The sequence below is a fragment of the Neovison vison genome, chromosome 5, assembly GCF_020171115.1.
Source record: "Neovison vison isolate M4711 chromosome 5, ASM_NN_V1, whole genome shotgun sequence".
NCBI classification, from domain to species: domain Eukaryota; kingdom Metazoa; phylum Chordata; class Mammalia; order Carnivora; family Mustelidae; genus Neogale; species Neogale vison.
Genome location: NC_058095.1, coordinates 141,564,056 through 141,590,873, shown reverse-complemented (window position 1 = coordinate 141,590,873; position 26,818 = coordinate 141,564,056). Strand labels below are relative to the sequence as shown.

General features: G+C 35.4%; 2 pseudogenes; one reads left to right on the top strand and one right to left on the bottom strand.

The window, feature by feature from the left end:
- Positions 1-14,458: 14,458 nt before the first annotated feature.
- On the top strand, positions 14,459-15,765 carry LOC122907887 (annotated as a pseudogene).
- An 8,969-nt stretch (positions 15,766-24,734) lies between these two features.
- LOC122907992 lies at positions 24,735-24,866 on the bottom strand (annotated as a pseudogene).
- Between the last annotated feature and the right edge of the window lie 1,952 nt (positions 24,867-26,818).

Sequence of the window (26,818 nt, the reverse complement as noted above, 5' to 3'; positions counted from 1 at the left end):
TTTTTTTTTACCATAAAAGGATGTTGAATTTTCTCAAGTGTCCTTTTCAGCATCCACTGAAATGACCATGTGATTTTTATTATTGCTGTTCATGTGGTATATCATATTAACTTATTTGCATATATTGAACTATCCCTGCCTTCCAGGAATAAGTCCCACTTAGTCATTGTATATGATCTTTCTTCTATGCTGCTAAGTATGATTTGCAAATATTTCATTAAGGATTTTTGCATCTCTGTTCATTAGGGGCACTGGCCTGTAGTATTCTTTTCTGGTAGTGTCTCTGTCTAGCTTTGGTTTCAAGGTAATGCTGGCATCACAGAATTAAGTTTGGGAGTAGTTCATCTCTGCAGTTTTTTGGAACAGTTTGAGAAGTATTGTTATTATTTCTTTAAATGTTTGGTAGAAATCACTCGTGAAGCCTTTGAGAAGTGCGAGGTGGATGGTGCGCAGACATACCCCCCTTTGCCTTCCTGCATGAAGCTCTGCTTGCTCCCGGTGATGATGCCACTGCACTCATGACCAACACCAAGTACATCACCTGGTCTCCAATGTGATGCAATGACATCACCTGGAACTTCAAGAAGTTTCTGGTGGCCCAGATGATTTGCCTGTGTGCAGGTACAGCCACCACTTTCCAACCATTGCCACTGAGCCTGACATTAAAGCCTTGATATCCCAAGGGCCCACCTCTACCTAGGGCATTCCTCCCATCCCTGCTGCTTAGCTGTCACAGTAATGTCCTCTGTGAATTTCATCCATGTTGGTGTTTCCTTGCAATGTGCATGGAGGAATGCCTGCTGTCCAGGAAATTCCCCTGAGATGGGTACTTTTTGTCCATCCCAAACCAAGGCACCTCTAATAAGGCTAACTAATAAAGTGTTGGAAACAAAAGAAACAAAAAGACACCAAAAGAATATAATGCTTAGGAGTAAATATTACCAAGGAGTAATCAAAGAGGTGAAAAACCTGTAAATTTAAAACCACAAAGCACCGATTAAAAAAAATAAAACAAAACACGCTTAAAAAGACAACAAATGGAAAGACATCCCGTATTAATGGATTGGCAGATATAATGTTGTTACTATGTCCATATTATCCAAGGCAATATAGAGATTCATTTCTATGCCTATCAAAATCCCAGTGGCACTTTTTTTTACAGAAATAGGAAGACAATCTAAAACTGATATGGAATCACAAAAGACCCCAAGGAGCCAAAAAAAAAAAAAAAATCTTGAGGAAAACAGAGCTGGAGGCACAACACTCTCTGATTTCAAAATATATTAAAAAACTAGACTAATTTTTTTAAAGTGTGGTATTGGCTTAGATAAACATATACATCAGTGGAACAGAACTCAGAGCCCAGTAATAACTGACACATATAAAGAAAGTCACCTGATCTTTGACAAGACTGCCAAAAATACACAACAGTTAACAAGATAGTTTCTTCAACAAATATTCACGGAAAAACTGGACATTCACACAACAAAAATGAAATCAGGCCCTTATTTACACCATAAACAAAAACGAATTCAGACATATAAGATATGAAACTGTAAACCTCCTAGAAGGAAACATAAGGGAAACTCTACTTGATATTGGTCTTGGCAATGATATCTTGGATATAACACCAAAGTATCTGATAGAAGCTGGATATGAACAGTGGAAGGAACATCTAAGGCAGATACCCAAGTCCTTGAAGGGTAATGAGATATGAGCTGGAGGCAAGGATTTTTTTTTTTTTAAAGGCTACACATTAGAAGCCCAGGAACTTGTGGCTTCCAAGACCTTGGGCCTAACAGATCAAGAGCCAGATACAGAACTTGCACTCTCCTCTTCTACCTCGACTCCAGGGTAATCACTAAATTCATTATAATACAATTACAATGTTGGCAAACCCACCCCCATGGGAAAGGCTATCATGATGGTTCCAATACATCCTCATATGGTCAAAAACTCCTCCTCCCAAGCTGTAAAAAGGGCTTCTCAAATGATTAGAAGAAGCCTCCATTAGTGACCACCCCACTGTATGATACAGCTCCTCCCAGTCCAAAGAGACCCAATTATATCTATTCCAAAACTATGGTAAGGGCACCTTCCACCTTGCAGAACCTGTTCCCTCTCCCACCTTGAGTGTCCTTTTGCTTTAATAAACTGCTTTGTGTCTGCTACTTTCCTTCTGATCTGAGAGCAGATCCCCATGTAAATCTTCTTGGGGGAATCCAAGGAAGGACCTCCATTCACAACACAGACACGCCCTCGTTTCTGACTAAAGCACAGGCAATGAAAGCAAAAATAGACCATTAAAACTACATCGAACTAAAAAGCTTCTGCACCCCAAAGGAAACAATTAACAGAATGAAAAAGCATCTTATAGAATGGGAAACAATATTTGTAAACCATACATCTGACTGGGTGCTAATACCCAAAATTTGTATTTAACTTAAATAACTCAGTATCAAAAACAAACAGATGAACAAAATAAAACCCTTATTGAAAATGGGCAAAGACCTCAATAGATATTTCATCAAAAAAGGCAAACAAGTGGCCAATGTATATATGAGAAGGTGCTCATTTATCATCAGGAAATGTAAATCAAAACCGCAATGAGATATGGCCTCACATCTTTCAGGAAGGCTATTATCAAGAAGACAAAAGATAACAAATGTTGGCAAAGAGGTACAGAAATTGGAACTCTTATGTACTATCGGCAGGAATGTAAACTAGGGCAGCTGCTATGGAAAGCAGTATGGGGTTTCTCAAAAAATTAAAAGTGTAACTACCATGTGACCCAGCAATCTCACTTCTGAGTATCTAGCTAAAGGAAATGAAATCCGGGTTTTGAAGAGCTATCTGTACTCCCACTTAACTGCAGCATTACTCACAATACCAATACAAGGAAACAATCTTAATACTAATCGATAAATGAATGGATTTTAAAAATGTGGTATATACATACAATGGAATAGTATTCAGTCTTGAAAGAGAAGGAATCCTGCCATTTTTGCCAACATAGATGAATCTAGAGGACATTATTCTGAGTAAAACAAGCCAGTTGAAGAAGGAAGGACAAATGCAGCATGATAGCACACATGAGTTATCTAAATCATCAAATCATCATTGTCAAATTCATAAAAGTCAGGGGTGAGAGGAGAGGGAAATGGAGTTGCTGTTCAATGGATACTAAGTTTCAGTTATGGGGCACCTGCCCAACTCAGTGGGACAAGCATCTGACTCTTGGTTTCCCCTGGGATTCAGATTTCAGTGTCGTGAGGTCAAGTCCCTGGTTAGGCTCTGCACAAGGCGCCCAAGTCTGCTTGAGACTCTTTTTCCTTTTCCCTCTGCCCTTTCCCCACTTGCCTGCCCTCTCTAAATAAATAAATAAGTAAAATCTTTAAAAAAAAATAAAAGTTTCAGTTATGTAAATGGATAAGTTCTGAAAATCTGCTGTAAAGCACAAGGCCTATATTTAGCTAACAATATTGCATTGTGCACTTAAAAAATGTTGTTAAAAGGATGGATCTCACAGTATTTTCAGTACACACTCATAAAGAGAATAAAGAAGCACTGGGAAGTAATGGATACATTTATAACCTTTATTACAAAGATTGTCTCAAGGATGTATGTGTGTGCTCAGGCTCATTAAATTGTACACATTAAATACATATAGTTTTTGGTTTATCAACGATATCAATTATACTACAACAAAACTTTTTTCAAGTAATGATCTCTCAGCAAAGTTTTGATGGTATACAGAAAAATTTATAAATTTAAAATACTACTCTAAAGTCATGTAACTCTAAAGATACCAATGACATTTTAAAAACAATCATTACGCATTAAAATTTGTCTTTTTTTTTAAGATCTATTTATTTATTTGAGAGCCAGCTTACATGTGCAAGCGGGGGGGGGGGCAAAGAGAGAGGGAGAATGAGAAGCAGACTCCCTGCTGAGTGTGGAGCCAGAGGCCCAGGACTATGAGTTCATAACCTGAGCTGAAATCAAGAGTTGGCCATTTAACCAACTGAGCCACCCAGTTGCCCAAAATTTCTGTCATTTAAACAAACATTTTTATGAAATCTTATATATATTAGGTACAAAATAAACATAAAAATAACTTCATATTTTAGGAAATGAATCTTTTTCAAAGCTATGTTTACCTGTATACTTCTTAAAGAGAAATATATTTTAAACGGCATAAAATGTAAAGTGATTGGTTCCATAAAGACTATAAATGAAAAAACTGGTTATAATGACATTGCTATTTAGGGGCGCCTGGGTGGCTCAGTGGGTTAAGCCGCTGCCTTCGGCTCAAGTCATGATCTCAGGGTCCTGGGATCGAGTCCCGCATCGGGCTCTCTGCTCAGCAGGGAGCCTGCTTCCTCCTCTCTCTCCCTCTGCCTGCCTCTCTGCCTACTTGTGATCTCTCTCTGTCAAATAAATAAATAAAATCTTTAAAAAAAAATGACATTGCTATTTTAAAGATTTAATATCATATTTTACTGAGTATTGTTTCAAAAATAAGATGGGGCTTATCAAACTAGATATGATAAAAAATGTGGCAAGAGGACTTCTTTGAGAATCACAAACTAAATATGATGAAAATAATAAAAATTTTAATGCTAAAAAAGAACCAATAAACCATTATAGTAGCATAATCCAAATTTTTTAAAAATATAAAGATAACATATAGATCTCATTTATTCAATTCATTAAAAATGCATTGGATAACTATATTTGTGAGTAGTCAAATCCATAGAAAATATGAAAAGGATAGAAAAATAGGCTAATGGAGCATACTCTCAATAAAGCAGCAATCAGGAAGCAATAATTTTATATTAAGTTCCATTTCATTTTAGTTATTTTAAAATCATCAAAATAATTCCAGGAAATAAGGAAGAATAGATATGGATCAACTCGGACAAAAGTCACTCAGTATGGTTATTGCTATAAAATGATTAGTCTTTAAAATAATTAATCTAATATTTGGCATTAAAATTATTTTACTATTATTTGAACTATATTTTAAGGGTAATGCATTATGAAGAATGTTTTGGTTTAAAATATGTAGTTACTTTTGGATGCTTGAGACTAATAAGAAAACATTAAATTGGCCTTTAATAAACACTAGATCAAAATTTAAGTTTGAAGAAATGGAATCAATTTTCTGCAAAAATATTTGTGAAAGGCTCATAGAATGGCTTTACTTAGGAATAAAATTAAAAAAAAAAATACTGAAACAGTTTGAAACATTCTTTAGCCCTTCAGTGCCCCACCCAGAAACTTCAAGCCTTGTAGCTTTCTTAGGCTTGCCAACACCACCATCTCTTTGCCTATGGGCATTCTCCAAAGCCCTAAATCCTCTGCCCACATACACTGCAGATTGGTAGTAGTGTTAAGAAATTAACGCCTAAAATAAAATCTTTAAAAATAAAATAAAATTAAGGGATGCCTGTGTGGCTCAGTCAGTTAAGCTGCTGCCTTCAGCTCAGGTCATGATCCCAGGGTCCTGGGATCAAGACCCGCATCAGGCTCCTTGCTTGGCAGGGAACCTACTTCTCTCTCTGCCTCTGCATGTCACTCTGCCTGCTTGTGCTCTCATTCTCTCTCTCTCTTTGACAAATAAATAAAATCTTTTTAAAAAAAATTAACACCTTCAAGAGCATCTCTCAATAAATGTCTGATAGGAGTTTTTATGTGCATATATCAGCTCTCTTAAGATAATTTTGAGGCATGTGTTTTACACCATTTTCCAGAATTTCCCTCTTGAAATAAGGTCCAGACACTCACAAGGCGGATAGTGTGCCCACTGTTAACCTCTCCTTACTTAACTGCCCCACTGCCATGCTGATGTTCCCTGCACCCCCCAAATAAACTACTTTCACTCATTATTCTTTGCTCTGGACTTGGTTCTGGGTGAAGCCAAATCCAGATACAAATATGCTTCTTCTTAGTCACTTAACTTTCAATAACACAGAATCTATATTAAGCATCTACAGGTTGTATATGAATGTATTATGATAAAAGGGGAAAGTTCGATGAATGGGACTAGTGCATGTCACATAACTATGTAGAATAGTACTGATACTGTAAAATAGAAGCCATCAGATAAAAATAGCTTCAGTTCCCATGAACAGTGTGGCATTTTTCCCTCTGTGTAAGTTTAATCTTCACACATGCTAGGGAGCCCATTTTCCCTTCTCATCTTTAGAGCCTCCAGGTCCACTTTATTCCAATGCGTTCTCTCTGATTTCTTTCTATGGCATCAGTTATCACTTACAGGCTTTCGGGTATCTATCTTCAGTTCCTAGATCTCACCCAATATTCAGATCCACAGAGCAAATTCCTAACTGAACATTTCCAGTCAGATATTCCACAGGCATCTCAAACTCAAAACGTCCAACACTCCAATCATTACAATTCACACCACTGGTCCTATTTTTTCTCCCGTGTATGACATCGAGTTTTCCAAAAAAGAAACTTTAATTTTATTATTGATCTGGTTCTCTTCTTTACCTCCATACCCAACTAATTTAAAGGCATGTAATCCTATCTCCTAAGCACTGCTACCTCCACAGTTTCCACCTATTATAATATCTCACTGAGTGTAAGCTATCATCGCCAGTGTATTGACTATCGGCTCAAAATTTTTGTCTGCCTAAAACTCACTTTCCCATTTCTCCACCACAGGCTAATTTATTTTCATATTTCAAATTCTAAATTATATCTATACTTATTCATCTGTTCAGTAAAACCGTTTCGAATGTCAACATGGTGTCAAGATTTATTGTGGACACTAAGAATAAGTACATCAGTGAATAATATAGACAGAGTTCATGCTCTGCTGGATCTCAAACAAAAGCATGGGAAGGAGTGACATGAGGTGTTATGGAGGAAAATAAATTAGGGTTGGTGAATAAAACATCATGGAGAGAATAGAGTGGCCAGGGAAACCACTCTGATGAAATGTATATCGGAGCAGAGACCTGCATGAACTAAGGGAGTGAACTCTACAATTATTTACGGGGAGCAGTTTCCAAGATGATAGAACAGCCAGAATAAGGATGCCCTTAGGTAAAAGTAGGTTGTATGATTTAGGAAAAACAGATATCAGTGTTTTATATCTCACTGTCCTGACATTTTTGGTCTGTTTTATATGACTCTCCTCTGAGTTTTTACAGTATACTGTCCCTCTATCCTATAAACTGATAGACTTTATGTAATAATCACCTGCTTGGTGACTTTTTTAGACTCCTAAGGAAACACTTCAAGGACAGAGTCACTGTCTAACATATTCTCTGGGCCTGGTGTACAGTGTCTATAATAAAAAGCCTCAATATATATCTTATCAAAAATAAAAGTATAAGAAGGCATTCATATACAAACATACAAACACATATACGTGTCTGTATAGATACATTTTTTTCACTTTTGCCCCATTTTTAAATATTTGCTTACATATGTTTCCAACCATGAACTAAAAAAAAAAAAAAAAATAAGTAAATAAATACTCAGAAGGTGGTTACAGAACCCGTGAACTGGACACAAGGCATGGGTGGCTCCCAAGACCCACTCACTTTCCACTTCCCACTCGCGCGTTAGACAAGCCCGGCGGCCGCCTGGGTTGGCTCTGCCTACCTGGGCTCCTGGGGCTTCTCACTCTCAGAATCTGGCACAGGCATGGCCGAGCAGGGCGAAGGTGGCTCCTCCGAGAGAGCCCATGGTGGGTAGAGAGCCAAATGCCTGCCTTGACCTTCCCCACTGGGGCTCCAGTCGCTTTCCCAGCTCACATCTAGCAGCGCTGGAGGGCGGCGGGGGTGGGGCAGCCCTGCAGTGGCCGCCACGTGGCAGAGCTTCTGCGTCTGCGCCAGCTGATTGAGCGCAGCTTCAGCTGCGGAGTCCCACTGTCTGGCTCCTTCCCTCCTCCACCAGCTTCTGCAGATCTCCATGAAGATATTTCTTAGAAACACATATGTATGTTAAAATATACATTACATGCATATAACATGAAGTGTATATATTAAGTATATCTGTATTATATGTATGCATACACATCGTACTCGTTTTTTACTGGAGAAATCTGACAGGTTATTTGATACTGAAAGTGGTTCTGCAGAACATGATCTTAAGGATGAGTTTTCTGAATTGAGTCCAGAGTTTTTGGAATGGGTTCTCAAACCTGATTAGATTTTAAAGATGTCCATCACTCTGTTTCTGGTGGTAAAGAAGGCAATAGTATCTATGGTGTGATGCAGCAGTACAGATAGGCAAAATATCATTGCTCAATATTCTTTTTTTTTTAAATACCATGTTTGGGGCACCTAGGTGGCCCAGTCCGTTAAGCCTGTGCCTTTGGCTCAGGTCATGATCCCAGGGTTCTGGAATCCAGCCCCACTGTGGCCTCTCTGCTCAGCATGGAGTCTGTCTCTCTCTTTCTCTTTGTGTGTGCTGCTCTGCCTACTTGTGCTCTCTCCCCCTGTCAAATAAATAAATAAAACCTTTAAAAAATATACCATTTTAGGGATGCCTGGATGTCTTACTTGGTTAAGCAACTGCCTTTGGCTCAGGTCATGGTACCAGGGTCCTGGGATCAAGTCCCACTTCAGGTTCCTTGCTCAGTGAGGAGCCTGCTCACTCTGCCTGCAGCTCCCCCTGTTTGTGCTCTCTCTCTGTCTCTGACAAATAAGTAAATAAATTCTTTAATAATAATAATAATAATACCATTTTAGGCTCACCTGGGACTTAGTCTAGTAAGCCTGGGACTCTTGGTTTCAGTTTAGGGTCAGAGTCCTGAGATTGATGGGTGTTGGGCTCCACACTCAGTGAGGAATCTGCTTGAGTTTCTCTCTCCCTCTCCTTCTGTTCTCCCCCTCCATGCTCGTTCTCTCTCTCTCTCAAAATAAATAAATAAATCTCTAAAAATACCATTTTAATGAAGCATTCTTCAACATCTCTTTTTAGTTTTGGATAAATATGTTTAAATTTAAAACCTTGACTGTCTTCATTGAACTGTCTTTTAAAGTGCTAAAGGCTTAATTATTTTCCATGGAGTAGGATGAGTATTTTCAGTTAATTTTTTATATTGAAGTACAACACACATCCAGAAAAGATGAAAGGCATATATGTATATAGATCTTTAAATTATCAAAAAGTTAGCATACCTATTTAAATATTGCCTAGGCTAACAATAGGACAGCATCTCAAACACCTCCTTTCATGCCCTTTCTGATTACTACTATTTCGTTTCAGGTCATGATCTCAGGGTTGTGAGATCAAGCGTCAGCGTCTACACTCCCTTTTTAAATTTTAATCTCTTTATAACATAGGTTCAGATAGCTATCTTTCCTGACAGCTCTTTGAATATTTGATAATTACATATGAGACAGAATAATGTATAATATGAAAATTGTACTAAGGTTTTTGAAATAATTATGTTTATTTTTTTAAGGGGCTCCTGTTAAAAACAAATGATAACAACAAAAAATTAAAACAACAGAAACAACCAATGGTTGTTACAGGAAAAAAAAAGAAGCAATGCCAAACAGAAATTTTCTTTACTAAAATATAATAAAAAAGATCATAGTTCACCACATTTGAATGGTCTGATATTGAAGAGATCCAAAGCAGAAGATTCGAGGAGTCATTGTATGCTAATCCGGGTAAAGCTAAGAGTGTGAACAAAGGAAAGTGATTTTTATTTATGTCTCTATGAGTTCACTTATTGAAACTAAATTATGTGAAGCTTACAAGTTTGAGAACTATTGCTTATCTTACTAACTCTGATCAAATCAATGTTGGTAGGACACTATGTTTCTAAAAACACAATGCTACACTGTATTAACTAGGGACATGCAAGGGCTCACCCACCTTGTTGCATCCTTTATTGTCAAAGAGGTAGCTTGAAACAAACAGGTTAAACAGTATACTTTTTAAAAAAGTAAAACTTCCAAGTTCTTTCTAAAACATGGAAGCTTGCATATTTAACATTAAACTGATTATGAAATAATCAAAGTAAGATCCTTATTTCATTAAAATATTCAGTAATGTGGCAGGATACAAAATCATTGCACAGAAATCAGTTTCTTTCTTATACACTAACAATGAAAATACAGAAAGGGAAATTATTAAAATATTTAAAACATGTTTAAGGTTTTATTGAGGACTAGAAACTACATCTAACTATCTATTCTCATCATATTTTCAGTTCTGACTCAATTATCTTAGCAATTGAAAATATATTAACTTCTATCACTTTGTTTCTGTTAGTTAGAAACTTCAAGTCAGGGTATAAATACTTGAGATGTAGGACAACAAATAAAGTTTCCCTAGAGCCACCCAGAGCACCTATAACAGGTGGTTATGTACCAGTACATTAAAAATAAAAAAATAAAATGACCAAATATTTTGAATGATTTACAAACTATCAAATGATTGACTTATGAACCTATTTATAAACATTATCATATTTGGTGGGTACTGTTTACAAAGAAACTTATTTCAGATTTATTTCCCTTGTGGCTTATTAACATTAGGACTAAGTCAGAGTGTATTCATGTGTATCTATCTATGTATATCTATCTATATACATATATTTAGAGAAAGAAATAGATTTATCTGTAGTGGAAATGTAGACAATGTCAAACTTTAAAAATTTAGTTCATCATCGTAATTCTAATGTATTATGAATACTTTGACTGCAATAGCACTAAGTGCAATGCAAACACTTGATTGATTGATTGGTTGATTTGGGTCCAAGTATTTTTTGTCAAATAAAGAACATACTGATTGCATTATCAAAATTTTGTTTGTAGCAGAATTATCTGAGTAGATATCAAGCCAGTAGGTCTCTGATGACCTTGTATACCTATATCTCTGATGCATACCACCTTTTAGTGTCGGTCAGTTATACCATCATTACCCATGGATGGTTCCTCCAATGAGATGCTAAGTTTAGGCTCAGATTTTCCTTTTTTTTTTTTTCCTCCCCAAAGTAAGAACTTGAGAAAAATGAGTCACATATGACATCACCAATGATAAAACAATTCCTTAGCAGTAAGTTAGATTTTTGAATGATACCCAGACACAGAAATGGTCTGTTACTAAACACTTTCCTAATTTTTATTTCAAAGAATAAGCCTGGAAGAATTCATAGGAAGAGTCAATAAGTTTATATTGTATGAGTCTCTGTGCAAACTTACATCTAAAAGGAACAGCATGCAATATAAGTAAGTAAGTAAATGAATAAATAAACATTTTTAATCAAATAGAAATAAAAGAACTGCATGCCTACTAATGTAGCACTAGAAGACCTGAACTAAAGGTGTGGTGTGGTGAAAGTAATTAATGTAAAAGCTGTGTGGTGAAAATAATTAGTTTAAAAGCTGTTTTGACTACCACTTGTCTACATTTATACCTGAAAAATAGAAAACCTTCTGGTCATTCTGTGACATTTTCCTGTAGTGGAAGATGACAATAGAATTATGACTAGAATAATTTAGAACTCTAGCCAGATCATGCTCCTTTAAAGATGGTCTTCACATAGTAATGGGAAAAGAAGAGAGTTGTTAACAAGTGTACACTTGAGCATTCAGCTGAGTTAGGGCTTGCCAATTATTCCTCCTATGTGAATAATCAGATAAATTGAGATTCCTTTTGCAAACCAACTAATCAACAATGAGGAGGATGACTATAACTACAGCAAAACCCTGATTAACCATAAGAATTAATTCCAAAGAGGAAAGCAGTAACTACTGCCTCCAAAAGAAAAGCACATATAATTATTTTTCAGAAAGAAAGTAAATTATTTCTTAATAACCCTACTGTCTTTGAATATAGATGTCTCCTCTTTCAAGAGAGTCAAACTTAATGAGTAATGAGGAGAAAGAAAATTTCTAGTTTCTCTGTATTTAAAATGTCTCAGTTAAATATTACAAATCAACACATGTCTTTTGAAATTCCTAATTTTTGTCTATTTTGAGGGACAAATTAAGAGTAAAATTAAAGCATGGGGCATGTATTTTAAAACAAATATCATTATTCAGTACTCAGTTGGTAAAGAAAAAATAATAATTTGTTTCACCTTTCAACATGATTTAATTCAGCAAGCAATCATTGATTTTCTATGCTGTGTAAAGCTTGGTCCTTGGTGTTACCAGAGATACAAAAATTAATAACCTGTAGTCCGTAGCTTCAATGAACTCATAGTCTACTGAATAAAACAGATTTATAAGCTGTCACACAAAATATCAAATAGTAATTTTATTAAAAAGGAGCAAAGCTGGGGTGCCTGGGTGGCTCAGTGGGTTAAAGCCTCTGCCGTCGGCTCAGGTCATGATCCCACGGTCCTGGGATGGAGCACCGCATCGGGCTCTCTGCTCAGCAAGGAGCCTGCTTCCTCCCCCTCTCTCTGCCTGCCTCTCTGCCTGCTTGTGATCTCTGTCTGTCAAATAAATAAATAAAATTTTTAAAAAAGGAGCAAAGCTCTCAAACTTTAGCGGCATCAGAATTTCCTGGAGGAATTATTAAAACATATATTGATTGGCCTGCCCACAGAGTTTCTGACTCAGTAGGACCCGGATAATTTGCATTTCTCACATGGTCTCAAATTATACTTTTGCTGTTGGTTTTGGAATGATACTTCTAAAACCCTGCTTTAAGACTATGATACACAGAATTATTTATTTTTACTTTAATCATTCAACAAAAGAAGAATTCTCAGGAGACATGAATGTGCTGTGTGATAATTCATTTAAATTTGATATGAGGATGAAAAAATAAGCAATATATGGAAAGGAAATAAAGACATAGAATATTGCCATCATGTGTAGAAGGTGTGGGTAGACTCTGCATGAATGTATTTGATTACTACAAAGGAGAGATATGCACAGCAGACATACTGAAAGTTTATATTTGACAAGCAAAATAAATTCCATCTACAATAAGACAGTTTACCCCATCAGAATAGCTATAATTAAACAATATCAATTTATGACATGATTGGTTGTACTTGGAACTTGTATTTATTTCTGGTTGTGAAAAATATTATCTTATTTTTATAAAATGATTTGTCAGGGGTTTGTTTGTTTTAATATTTTGTTTATTTATTTTTACAGAGAGAGAGTGTATGCCTGAGGGCACATGAGGGAGGAGCAGAGGAGGAGGGAGAGAAGCAGACTCTCTCTGCTGACCACAGAGCCTGACTTGGGGCTTGATCTCACAGCCCTGAGATAATGACCTAAGCCCAAATCAAGAGTCAGTAACTTAACCAACTCAGCCATCCAGATGCCCTGCTTTGTTATTTATAATGTTAACCACACACTTAGCCTGTGATTCATCCATTTTATTCCTAGATATAGTGCTAGGGGTAATGAAAACACATGTCAACTAAGGAAGTTTTATCTATATTAGTCTAAACCTGTAAATAACACAAAATCTATCAATGAGTGAATGAATAAAGAAAATGATCTGCGTATAACATAGGGGTGAATCTCAAAACATACTGAGTGAAAAAAGTCAGACACAAAAGTTTAAGTTTTAAAAGTAAAGTTAATCTATGATGATTGAAATCATATCATTGTTTTTCTAGGATTGAGGGTGAGAATAAGTGAATAGATATATGCATATATCTGTTTATGGAAATATTCTATTACTTGATTGGATGGTCAGGGGAATAATATCACTAAGATGCAGCAGATCGGGTTTACCATATGACTGGATATTGTTGGTAATGGTGGAAAAGAAAAAAATATGGTGACATGTTTTGAGCCTACATAAAAGAATGTATAATGATGTTAATAAATGAAATAGAAAAACAGTAAAAAAGTAGCATTTATCGGTGTATTCATTTTATGGCTATGTAATAAATTACCATAAATGTAGCAGTTTAAAACACACATTTATTATTTCACAGTTTTTGTAGCTCAGGAGTCCAAGCAGGATTTAACCGGTTATCTTCTTCAGGGCTCATATGGCTGCAATCAAATCATTAGCCACACTGCCTTCTTTTTTGGATGCTGAAATGGTGAGAAATTCACTTCTGAGCTTTCTCAGGTTGTTGGAATAATTAATTTTCCTATAGCTATAAGATATATGGCAGCTTGACACTTCAAAAGCAGTAATGGAAAGACAAAGGGAAAGGGAGATGGGAAGCAAGAGAGAGAGTGAGAGCAAGAGAGAGAGATACTAGCAGATGGGTATACAGTCTTGGCAATCTTTTGTAATACAACCACAGACATCTTATCACCTTTGCAATATTTTATTGTTTACATCAAGTCACATGTCTTCCTGCTCTGAAGGGGAAGGATTAATACAAGAGTGTGAACACCAGGAAACAGAGATCATGGAGGTCACCTTAAAGTCTGTCCTCCACTGTAAATAAAAATTATTTTAGATTTGTTGAATTTGTAAATCTTTCCTGTGCCTATGTCAAGAAGGTAGTAAAAACTTTGGCCTTGGTGAGATGGTGGAGTACAACTTGACTATTTCCATCATATACTCTTTGGATTGGCATCTACTCTTTCCACCGCTTGAGTTTTTCTCCATAAAGAGATATATAATGAAAAATAATTATTACAAAGAAAATTGGATTTTCTTAGTGATACCAACATGGTCAAGTTTGCTATGGATGTATAAAAAAACCTTGATATTGATGATACTCCACATGTTTTGAACGAAAAAAGTATCACAGTTGTTGTAAAACTGAAACAGCTTCAGGCAAATGGAACCAATTGTGAAGACATCTGAAGATCCAGAAACTACAAGGCAGATGCAATCAACCAGAGATGGCCAGATACTGTTCAACTACCTACCTCCTGGACAGGTGTGGTTTTAGGCAGGAATATTTAGATACACTCTAAAGATATGCAGAATTCCAATATGAATGTGGGAATCACTCTGGAGTAGCAGAATCTTTACTTCTTGATTGTGTTGATTCCAACGACAGACAGAAACACTTTGCTTTCACTCGGAAAAACTGGCCTCTGAAATCTTAGCATAGAACTGGGATGCAGCTATGGAAGAGCTATTATGGTTAAATAGAGAATAAATCTGTGAGTTCTCCACTTCAATCTTTTCAGCAGTAAACATGGCCAATCCACTGCCTCTGTGTTTTTTCTTCACCCACCTCAAAGGGCATAATAACATTACTGATCTCTTCCTTTACCAGCCACCATATCATAATGCAATTCCGACAACGTGTCCACATATTCTGCATTGTTATGATACATCCATCATTTCAAACAAAGATGTTTGAAAACACCAGCAAGTACTAAAAGATCTGGTTAAAGTCATTCAACAGAGTCTTACACAGGTAAAGACCCAATTACAAAATGTGGTGAATACTTATGTGTTAACTTCGTGTCTTGGAAAAAGCTGAAGGAGTGTGAATCAGTTCTTGTGAATGACTTCTTGGTGGCTTGTCCTGAGAATTTCATTGAAAATGCTTATCTTTTCATATATGAGACTTTTTGTCGCACCCACCTGCGTATCAGCCTTAACACATGGGCAGACAGACCGAACACGACTCTGGAAGAAGCTGAAAAGTGGATTGTCAATTTGATTAGAATGCAAGACTGCATACAAAGACTGATTCTAAGTTAGGCCATGTGGTTATGGGTAACAATGCAGTCTCACCCTATCAGCAAGTGATTGAAAAGACCGAAAGCCTTTCATTTAAACACCAGATGTCGGCCATGAAAGAGGAAACTTCATCAGAAAACTGGGTTAGAGGCTTCTAACTGGGCAACTCAGGACTCTGACTTCTACTGAAGAACTGTGCAAAGACAAGATGAAAAAAACTATAAAATAAAGATGAAATAATAAAACCATTATATAAAGGGTGACATATGTTTTAGAAGCACTTAATACACTGAATGTAAATTTTGAGAAATTTGAATAAAATTTACTGTTACATTAAAAAAGAAGATAGTAGAACATACAAAAAGATTTCTGATTACTTAAGACTACAAATATTTAATATTTGAACAGCATGCTGATAATGGTTCACACCTTCCATTACATTTCTGGGATATAAAAGAAAATAACTTAATGTCAATTTCTTTATTTTAGAATAACATAAGGTGATTTTTTTTTTTTTTAGCATGATGCAGGCAAGGAAAGGAATAAATTTGCCCACCTAGATCAATTGGGCTATGAAGTTTTAAGAATAATTTGCAGGAAACATAATGAGAGATATTTTTAAGGTGCAAAGTTATGCGCTAGCATAAAACAAGAGCAAGGAAGCAAGGATGAATATCAGTTCTGTACCAGTGGAGTCATTGACCATATGTTCTCTTCTCTAGTCCAGGGATAAGATAAATCATCATCTCAATGCTGATAATCATTTCTGTAAGTCAATTCTCTAGCAATCTGTCTCAAATCCCTACTAAAGGAACATAGATAAAAGATGATCACGTGGCTCAAGATTAATGGCTGGTCTATAACAGTTGGGCAAGAACTTTGCAAACTCCCAGGCAGGTTTAATAAGGGAAAAGACACTTTGTCATGGGCCATTCAATCTGTAGGACTTGGGTGGGGATCTTTTGGGAATGTTGATAGTAATTTACTAAGTTAAAAAAGTAAGGTCAAAATAGTAATTATTGATGGAATAATTAGGTATATGGATAAAACAACTCTAGACAGATTCTTCAATAGGTAGTAAGTATGAACAAAAATGACACAACAGAGAAAATAATCATAGAAAAGATATTAGAGAATATTTAGAGACCATTTAAAAATGAATTCAGCTGAAGCAGAGATAAAAATCTGCTGAAGATTTCATAGAGCATAGTTCCAACAGGAAATCTAACTGAAATGAACAACAGTGAGGAAGTTAAATTTCAAGTGTAAATTTAACTTACTTTTGGTTGAAAATCTCATTGACTTAGGAAATAGAATATTATAGGTAAAGGATCTCTGAATTTATGGGAGGACTTTTAAGTAGTAGAACCAGATTAACATAGAAACACCTTCAATTACAGAAGGAGTTGGAGAATATGAAGCAGTAACAGCAGGGGGAACAGGAGCCCATGTTAGGGCAGAGAACAGGTATACTATTCCACTAATTCAGTTTGGAGAGGACTTGCTGTTGGGAGCAGAGTTATGTTAGGTAATATGTATCTCCCAGTTGAAGAGTTCCATCAACCCTTGGATTTTCAAACAGAATTTCAAGTGTCTATGTAAAGACATAGTTTGTGGAGAATAATTTTTATGCCTTACATAAAATTCTCATTGGGATATATGACCTCAAAAAACTGTTAAGATGCAAAACCCTGTTAGAACTAAACTATATTTTTAAAAAGAATCCATCTCCCTTTAAGAGTAAAGAGGACAAAGGACATAATGAGGCTTATGTGCTGAAATTGACAAACTCTAGCCCTTGTCATATATTTACCAAGGAGGAAGCCCAGGAAATTTGTTATATGTAGAATGGTGTTTCAGAATACAAGAGCTGAATTTCTTCTGTAGATATCTTTGTTGTTGTTGCTCAGGCCCAGAAAATAAAAACCAAGGAATAACTAGCTACAGCTGTTAAAAGTAAGATATTTAAATGAGGAACAAAAAACACTTTTTCTAATTATTAGTAATTGCATAGGCATTTAGGAAAGCATCACTTATCACACTCAAATACAGTTCGATTAGGCCATTCCTGAAGTTAAGGTTTTATAGAAATGGACTCCCTAGAGATTACTGCACATCGTGATTTTAGAAAAAGACTTGTTAAAGAAAAAATTCACTGGACGGTATTTAACAGGCAATGAGGACTATATTCAAGACTACTCCAGTAGGGGTCAGGAGTATTGCAACAGGACAGAAAAACTGAGCTCAACTCCACCAACACAAAAGGCAGGAGGACTTTTAACACTGGGATGAACTACTGGAAAAATTCTGGAAGATGTTAGGGGAGAGGGAGGTTGGTCAATTTGGTTAGGTCATCTCTGTTTGCTAACTGGTACTAATCTAAATTTGGCTCCTACCCACCCTCAGAGACTGGGAGATAGACACTGTTCCTGGAGGACTATATTTCAAAGGGATGACTCCCAGATCCCTGTGAACAATATTCCTGGGTTTGTAAAACCAGCAAGAGGCTGGGAGAAGATTCACATCTCAAAAAAGTAGAAAAATAGTTCACAATTATAGTTTCTAATGTAAATAAAAGGAAGGAAGGTCAGAGGCTTGGAGTCAGGAAGAAATCTAACTTTTAGTTGAGCTAAAGGGAATATTGGTCAGACTCTTCTGTTTTTCAATACTTTCTTTATACGACAACTATATATACAACCAAAATAGCTTTAGTCCTTATATGGAAATTTGAAATTAGTAGTGTTTCCCTTTAACAAAATCTATGGAAGATCTTTGGCTTGGAACTGCCGTACCAAACACCGTTACTACAAAACAGAGAGTGCTATGTTTCTACTTGCCACTTTGAATTTACTAAACCATTCAATTTTCTTTGAAGTTAAAAAAAAAATGTATATGCACACATATTTGAAGGGCTTACTACAACACATACGCAGCTTGTGAAATGTTTCTTCTAGAGTTTTAAGGCTTTTGCTGAATTGGCTGAATTTTGTATACTGCAGTAAAGCTAACTATTCTTTTGCTTACACTGCTGTAAATTTTGCTTATTGTTATGTATAATGTATGAAGAAGCACAAATGTACAATGTATCTTTTGCAGGAAGATTATGAACTAAATCAAAAGTATTTCCAATATAAATAATAAAAGAGAAAAGACAATTTAAAATAGAACCAGAGAAGCTTGGGCACACAAATAAAATTTCCAGAGCTACTTCAGAAAACAAATTATCTAAGGCACGTTGTGAGTACAGGGCTTGGCTATTGTTAGAACTCACTGGAGATATTTTTCATTCGTTACGTGCAACTTAATGCCGCAGCTTTCTTTAATTTCTGATGAAAGTTAATCACTCAATTTTTTTACTTCACTTATATCTGATTGGGGGGTGGGGCGGGGAATAAAGTATTATCCACAAAAGAAAGGAGAGGATATTTGTTAAATGGGGAAATTTTTCTAAAACCTAATAGGTAATACTAAATATTCAAACTACTGGTAGAGAAACTATTGAAAGATGAAAAAAAAAAAAAAGAATTCTTCTTGACACCAAGCCAAAAAAAAAAAAAAAAGGAAGAAGTATTGTAATTAGGGGCACCTGTGTGGCTCAGTCATTGAGCGTCTGCCTTCGGCTCAGGTCATGATCCCAGGGTCCTGGGATCCAGCTCCACATCGGGCTCCCTGATTGGCAGGAAGCCTGCTTCTCCCTCTTCCACACCCTCTGCTTGTGTTCTCTCTCTTGCTGTGTCTCTCTCTGTCAAATGTATAAATAAAATCTTTTTTTAAAAAATAAAGAAAGATGTCTCTAAAAAAGAATCTTCTTAGACACTGGATGAAGTCAATATGACATAATTTAGGCATTTCTGGAAAATGACAAGGGAACAAATGACCCGAAACAGGACAATGTTTTAATGTAACTTCTTTCAATTTAATACATAAGTAAACTTGAAATACAAGCAATTCTGAACCAATAAAACCATTATTCCTCAGTTTAGTAACATTGTTGGCTGTATCACCTGGACAACAAATATTTAAGGGACAGTCCAAATTGTTCTGTCGCATTTCCTAAGTGATGAATGGTGTCCAGATCTCTCTTGGCTAGTATGGATTAGAAATACAGAAAATATATTTAGTAGTCTTTCAGAAATACAGGATTTTCTCATGAATCTAAATGGTGCTCTTTCAAAAAAAAAAAATAATGAATACTGTTTTTCTGAAAATAAATAAATTGGGAAAAAAAAAAAAAGTGTACATAAACCCGTTGTCTTTGAGAAAAGCAATCAGGGTAGTGACCAAATGTAAATTTCATAGAAGAAACAGACCACGATCAAGTTAATATCTTTGGCATATTGTACTGTCCTAAGAGAGTGAAAAACTCTGTGTGTGTGTGTGTGTGTAGTCATAGTTTTTTTGTTTGTTTTCTTTTTTGCCTGTACTAAAATTATTTACTCTGAATATGTGCATTCAAACTCTAATATCATTATTATCATTTCATTGTACTTGTCTCTATGCTTTACTACTAATTTTATGGTTTTTGAATATTTGAGTCTACAACACAGATAACCTCAACATTTCTTTTTATGTTTTAGTATCTTGACTTCATCCTAAAATCTCACTTTCATTGAAAAAAAATACACATCCTGAATAGAAAATCTCTGAGAATATTTACATTTGATTTGTCACCTCCAGTTCTAATTTTTTCTTTTCATTAAATTACCAATCTCAACTTGAAGTCTTTTATAACTGATTCCATCTTACAGAACCATAAGATATTCAATTTCCCTGTTTGCTTAAATAACCATTAACAGAAATCATATATATCAGATTTGTTCAAAGCTTTTGAGTAGATAGAAGAGAAATGGGATATAATAAGACTTTCAGCAAAAAGGTTAAGAAGTTGTTTGTAGTCGTATCTATTTCATTTCAGATTATCACCAAAATTTCCTCTTTTTTTCCTTCCACATATTTGTAGGTACTTCATTTTCTTTCTGAGTTCACAGGTGCCCCAGTAAGTCAAATTTCATTTGATACTGTTATGTGGAGAAATTCACCTCCATTTAGTCAGTCATGGCAATCTGGCTTATCAAGCATTTCCCGGTTTTATCAAAAAGAGGTATCAAAATATATTTTCCTAAATAATCAAATTATATACTTGGGTACAATTACACAACTTTAGAGAAAGGGGAAATTATTTTTTGTATTAAAGAGCATCTTGGCACTATTTTTCATATTTTGTGTTATTTTCCTCAATATTTTCTTATGAATCATATGCATATATTTTATTATTTATTAATATTTATTTTTAATTCTCATGTGGATTTTGTGAATATTATTTTGTCTAAAAGAAAACACAATCACAATTATAAATAAAAGGAAACTTTATACATCTAAAGAATTTACTATTTTATTTAAAGCATTTACTACTACTGATGTTACCAGCAAATCAAAGTTGAAATTATTCTCATAGATCCAACAGTATGTGTAAGTTTGGCAAAGAGACTATATTGTTAAGGAAACTAAAGGGAAACTAAACAGGATATATTCTACCAGGTTTTTAAATTTCTTTCTATCTTTTCAGTGTTCTGGGCATTCAATTGCTCTTATTTCCCAGATACTACTTCTTGGAAATTTTAATTGTACATGACATTTTTAAAATAGTAAAATTATAATTATGTAGTTATATATAATTTTGATACATATTCCACATATTCTGAAATTAGATCAAGAGAATATTACTTTACCATTTCACTGGGACTAAAATTTCCATCATATTATTTGTTCATTTGAATTAAGGCTGATTAAAATTTTCTTGAAAACTTTGAACCCTTGAACAATTAGCATTACTCATTAACATAATTCTACTTTTTAGTCATGGAGTAGAAAATAGTTTAATATGATGTGAATTCAAAAGGTTTTGCCAAGTTTTAATCTATCAATTGTGAACTTTATTTTTTAAAACTAAAATTTTCACCTTTTTGTAGGTTATACCACTCAAGACTATGAAAGTTTTTCTGATAAAACTAGTGTTTTTCGGGGCGCCTGGGTGGCTCAGTGGGTTAAGCCGCTGCCTTCGGCTCAGGTCATGATCTCGGGGTCCCGGGATCGAGTCCTGCATCGGGCTCTCTGCTCAGCAGGGATCCTGCTTCCTCCTCTCTCTCTCTGCCTCTCTGCCTTCTTGTGATCTCTGTCTGTCAAATAAATAAATAAATAAAAGATTGCCTTAAAAAAAAAAAAAAAAAAAAACTAGTGTTTTTCCTAATTACATGCTTTTAAACTACCATATGTTATTTATATCCAGTTGGAAAATAAAAATAAATAAAATATTATTAGAATTGATTATACATAACTGTAATTATATAATTATACTACATAATTATATAGTTACAATTATAATTAGGAAGCGATATATTAAGAATTTATTTAACTTGGAGAAATTGTGCTTAAATTTTCTTTACTGCTTTTCTGATTCTAAGCGTATTATATAATTACAGAGAACTTATAAAATACAGAAAGTAAAAACAAAGTATGAAAAAATTCTAAACAAAAACATCATAGTTCACCATTCATATGTTCAAACACTTAAGACTCCACATGATACATATTTTGTGCTATTTATCATAATCAGATAAAAATGCACAAGTATGTCCATATATGTATAAATTTGAGGATAACACTGAATTGGTATAACAGAATGAGCCTACTCTTAACCCAGGAAGTGGGACACAGATACATCAGAATTATCTACCTAATAGAAGTTCAATAGCCATGGCATGAAACCATTTCTTCCTTATGCCGTAGAGAAGGATATACCGCAGGCCTGGGTGGCTTAGTCCGTTGAGTGACTGCCTTCAGCTTAGGTCATGATCCTGGCATCCCAGGATTAAGTCCTGCATTGGGCTCCCTGTTCAATGGGGAGTCTCCTTCTCCCTTTGACCCTCCCACCTTTTGTGCTCTCTCTTTCTCACTCTCTCAAAGAAATAAATAAAATCTTAAGAGAGAGAGAGAGAGAGAGAGAGAGATACCATATCCAGTTTGCTGTCCACAGCCCAGGAAAGTAAAGGCAAATGGTCCACAGAAATCACAGTAAGCTTGAAAGTATCTGCAAGATGGGTAAGAACATTCAAGGTTCTAATAGTAGGATGATGGCTTAAGTAGTGACTGACTAGGCTGATCCTCTGGCTATCTCAAGATCAAATGAATGAATGAATGAATGAATGAATGAATGAACGAACGAACAGAAATATATGGAGAAAGGAGATTTGAGAGAGAGATAAAAATGGAGCAGACTATACTACTATTTTCAGGCCTGGGGTGGATTTTCTGTGAGTTTATTCTGGGTCAAGAAGAAAATGCTACCAAGACCTAAATATTCAGTAGTTACCCTACCAGAGAGGACTTCTACATTTGGAGGAAACCTTAGCAGCTATGGAAAAATTTGAGCCAGAAGTGAATTTTCACTTTCTAGATCCTGGCAACAGAAAAGCCTCAGAAGAGACTTGTGAAGGACTCACACCCACACCCCCATAAGTCAGCAAATGCCTGGGCAGAATTTAATTTTAGACAGAAGGGAAGGGCAGGGGGAAAAGCAATGGAGCATCTTACTCTCCACACTCCCAAGGCCCTGAAGCCACAAGTTTAGGCAATCATGACAGAAATGGAAAAGTATTTGAGTCAATTGAGGCTGCTGTAACAAATTACCACAGACTAGTTAGCTTAAACAAGAAATATTTATTTCTCATAATTGTGGAGGCTTGAAGCCCAAACTCCAGATGCCAGCAGGGGCAGGTTTTGGGTGAGGGTCCTTTTCCTGGTTTATAGATGCCCTCTTCTTGCTGTATCCTCACATGGCAGAAAGAGAGTGAGGAGGTTCTCCGGCCTCTTCTTGTAAGATTATCTATTTTCTCTTGTCAGTTTTAGTAAGTTGTGACTTCCAAGTAATTTCTTCATTTCATATAATTGGCATTAAATTGTTTATAATGTTCCCTTTGTATTATTTTAATATGTGAAAGATCTTGAGTACACCCCCTCTTTAATTGGTAATAATGATAATTTGTCACTCATCTCCTTTTTTTCTTTGTCAATAGAGTGTGAGATATATAACTTAATTGATATTTTCAAAGAACAAACTTTTGATGTTATTGACTTTTACCGTAGGGTTCTCAGATTTAACAAATAAAAATACAAAAACCCAGTTAAATTCCAATTCATATCAACACTGGATATTTTTGCATGCATAATCATGTTCCATAAAATATTTGTGACATAGTCGGTGCCTGGGTGACTCCATCAGTTAAGTGTTCACCTTCTGCGGCTCAGGTCATGATCCCAGGTTGCTGGGATCAAGTCCCATATCGGGCTCCCTGCTTAGCAGAGAGTCTGCTTCTCTCTCTCTCTCTCTCTCTCTGCCCCTCCACCCTGCTCATGCTCTCTCTGTCCCTCTCAAATAAATAAAGAAAATCTTCAAAAAAAATTGTGACATGCTAATAAAAATACTCTATCCGAAATATGAATTTAACTGAGTGTTCTGAATTTTGTGAGGCAGTTCTATGTTCTCTATTTTCAGGTTTTCCATTTTGTTGATTTCTGCTCTTAATCTTCATTATATCTGTCCTTCTGCTTACTATATGCTTTGTTTGCTGTTCTTTTACTTATACGTTCCTATGGTTTACAGCATTGACTTCAGACATTTCTTCTTTCTTTTTTTTTTTTCCAATTTATTTATTTTCAGAAAAACAGTATTCATTATTTTTTCACCACACCCAGTGCTCCATGCAAGCTGTGCCCTCTATAATACCCACCACCTAGTACCCCAACCTCCCACCCCCCGCCACTTCAAACGCCTCAGATTGTTTTTCAGAGTCCATAGTCTCTCATGGTTCACCTCCCCTTTCCTCTTTCTTAATATTTGCATTTAATATTAAAGATTTCTCTTTATGTATTTCTTTAGCAGCTTCACATGAATTTTGATATGTTGATTTTAAATTATTTGACTCGAAATATTGTATAATTCCCCTTTGTTTTATATAGTGACATACATGCTATTTAGAAATAAGTTTATCTATATATATTATATATTGTATATATATATAGTGTGTATTCTGTATTATATATATAATATATATATTGTGGACTTTTCTATGTGTGTTCATTTTTTAAATTTCTGGTTTAATTATGTTGTGATCGAAGAACATAGTTTGAAAGAGATCCATTTTTTAATATCTATTGAGAAAAGTTTTCAATTAGCAATAATCGCGCCTCGGATAAACCTCATTGGCTACGATACTGCCACTATCTATTGAGATTTGTGTTATGGATCAATAAGTGGTCTGCTTTTGTGAACACTCCATATGTGTTTGGAATAATGTTTATCCTACAGTTGATAAATATGGTGTTCTACAAATATCACTTAGATTATGATGGCTGACATTGTCATTTATATTTTACTTATTTTCATCTAGTCACTATAAACTAATTTGAGGGATGTGATATATTAACTATTAATGTCTGTTTAAATTTTATGCCAGAATAATTTTGCAGATATTTTTACCACAGTTTTGTGTCTTATTTAGATGATACAGTTTATTTAGATCATAACCTCATTGCTTTTATTCATTCATTTATTTATTTATTTCTTGGGCTTAGTAAGTGTCAGGTTTGGGACAGCTGGGTGGCACAGTTGGTTAAGCATCTGGCTCTTGAAGTTTGCTCAGGACTGTTCCCAAATTGCGTTGGGCTCAGCACTCAGCATGAAGTCTGCTTGAGAGTTTCTTCTCTACCTCTTCTCTGCCCCTCTCGTTCATGCTGTCTCTCTCTAAAAGAAGTATATATATATATATATTTTTTAAAGATTTTATTTATTTATTTGACAGACAGAGATCACAAGCAGGCAGACAGGCAGGCAGAGAGAGGGAGAGGAGGAAGCAGGCCCCCCGCAGAGCAGAGAACCCGATGCGGGACTCGATCCCAGGACCCCGAGATCATGACCTGAGCCGAAGGCAAAAGTTTTTGGATCAAAACAATTGTATCTAGTGCTTGATAGATGTTTCTTTAATTTAATACATTTCATTATTTTAAAAAATAATTTCATTTATTCATTTGCAAGAGAGAGCGCATGCACACCCAAGGGAACAGATGAAGGGGAAGGGGCAGAGGGAGAAAGAGACTCCTCACTGAGCATGGAGGCTGATGCAGGACTCGATTCCAGGACTCCAGGTTCATAACTTGAGCTGAAGTCAGTCGCTTAACCAACTGAGCCACCCAGGCACCCATTTAATACATTCTAAAATGGGATTCTCATTATGTATATTTTCAACTCTATATTTTTAGTATTGATATTTTGAAATGAGTACTTTCAGTAGGTTTTTTCAGTAAGTTAATTCATTATAGTATTAGTTTTAAGGACTGTGATTATCAAATTTTGATTAATTTATGATTTATAGATCATATTCATGATTTACTTACTAAATTTAATATCACTCAATAGAATCTAAGCCTCCAGTCCACATTCTTAGGATTTTTTTCCAATGTTTGTTTCTGGATCTTTAGTAATTGAGAGGTCATTGAGGTGGTATTAAGATGAGAATTTTTGGCTTACTGACAGGCATGAGCTACCACAGCCACTGCATTAATCTTGTTCCAGACTTTCCACCAATATAGAAAAGAACCATATTATTTATTTATCTGGGTGATTTCTTTGATCTTCTTAGGCTATGTCAATTATTCAAGACACACTGTTGAGATACTATAGGCTCTGTTGATAGTCAAAACCTTGGGATTCTATTAATGTGTATCCGTACACACGCTTTATATAGCCATCAGCAAAGACAGAATATTTTATAGGTTGCAAAAAATAAACATATTTGAATGTTTAATAAACAGCCTACATGTATCCTAGTATCCTAGATGGAATTTCGTCTTTCTGACATTTGGAGATAAATATAATTTTGTTTCAAACACTAAATCCCAAGGATTATGGAAGTCAAGAATGTCTTTAAGATTTAAAAAAAATATGCCCAGGAACTTGATTGCTCATGTTTCCCAGTGCCGAGTTATACAGCTATTTCTTCTTCACCTACCACTGCCATCCTTACTCTCTTTAAAATCAAACAAAAAGTTCAGCCAGTTCTTTGACTGCAGTATAGAGCACACGGACATCTCCCATTCATCTTGCTAATACCTGGGTCTCTCCTGTCTTCTTAAGTTACTTCTATCACGGATCCTTTTGTTTAATTTCCTTCCTAGGAGTTCAAATTTT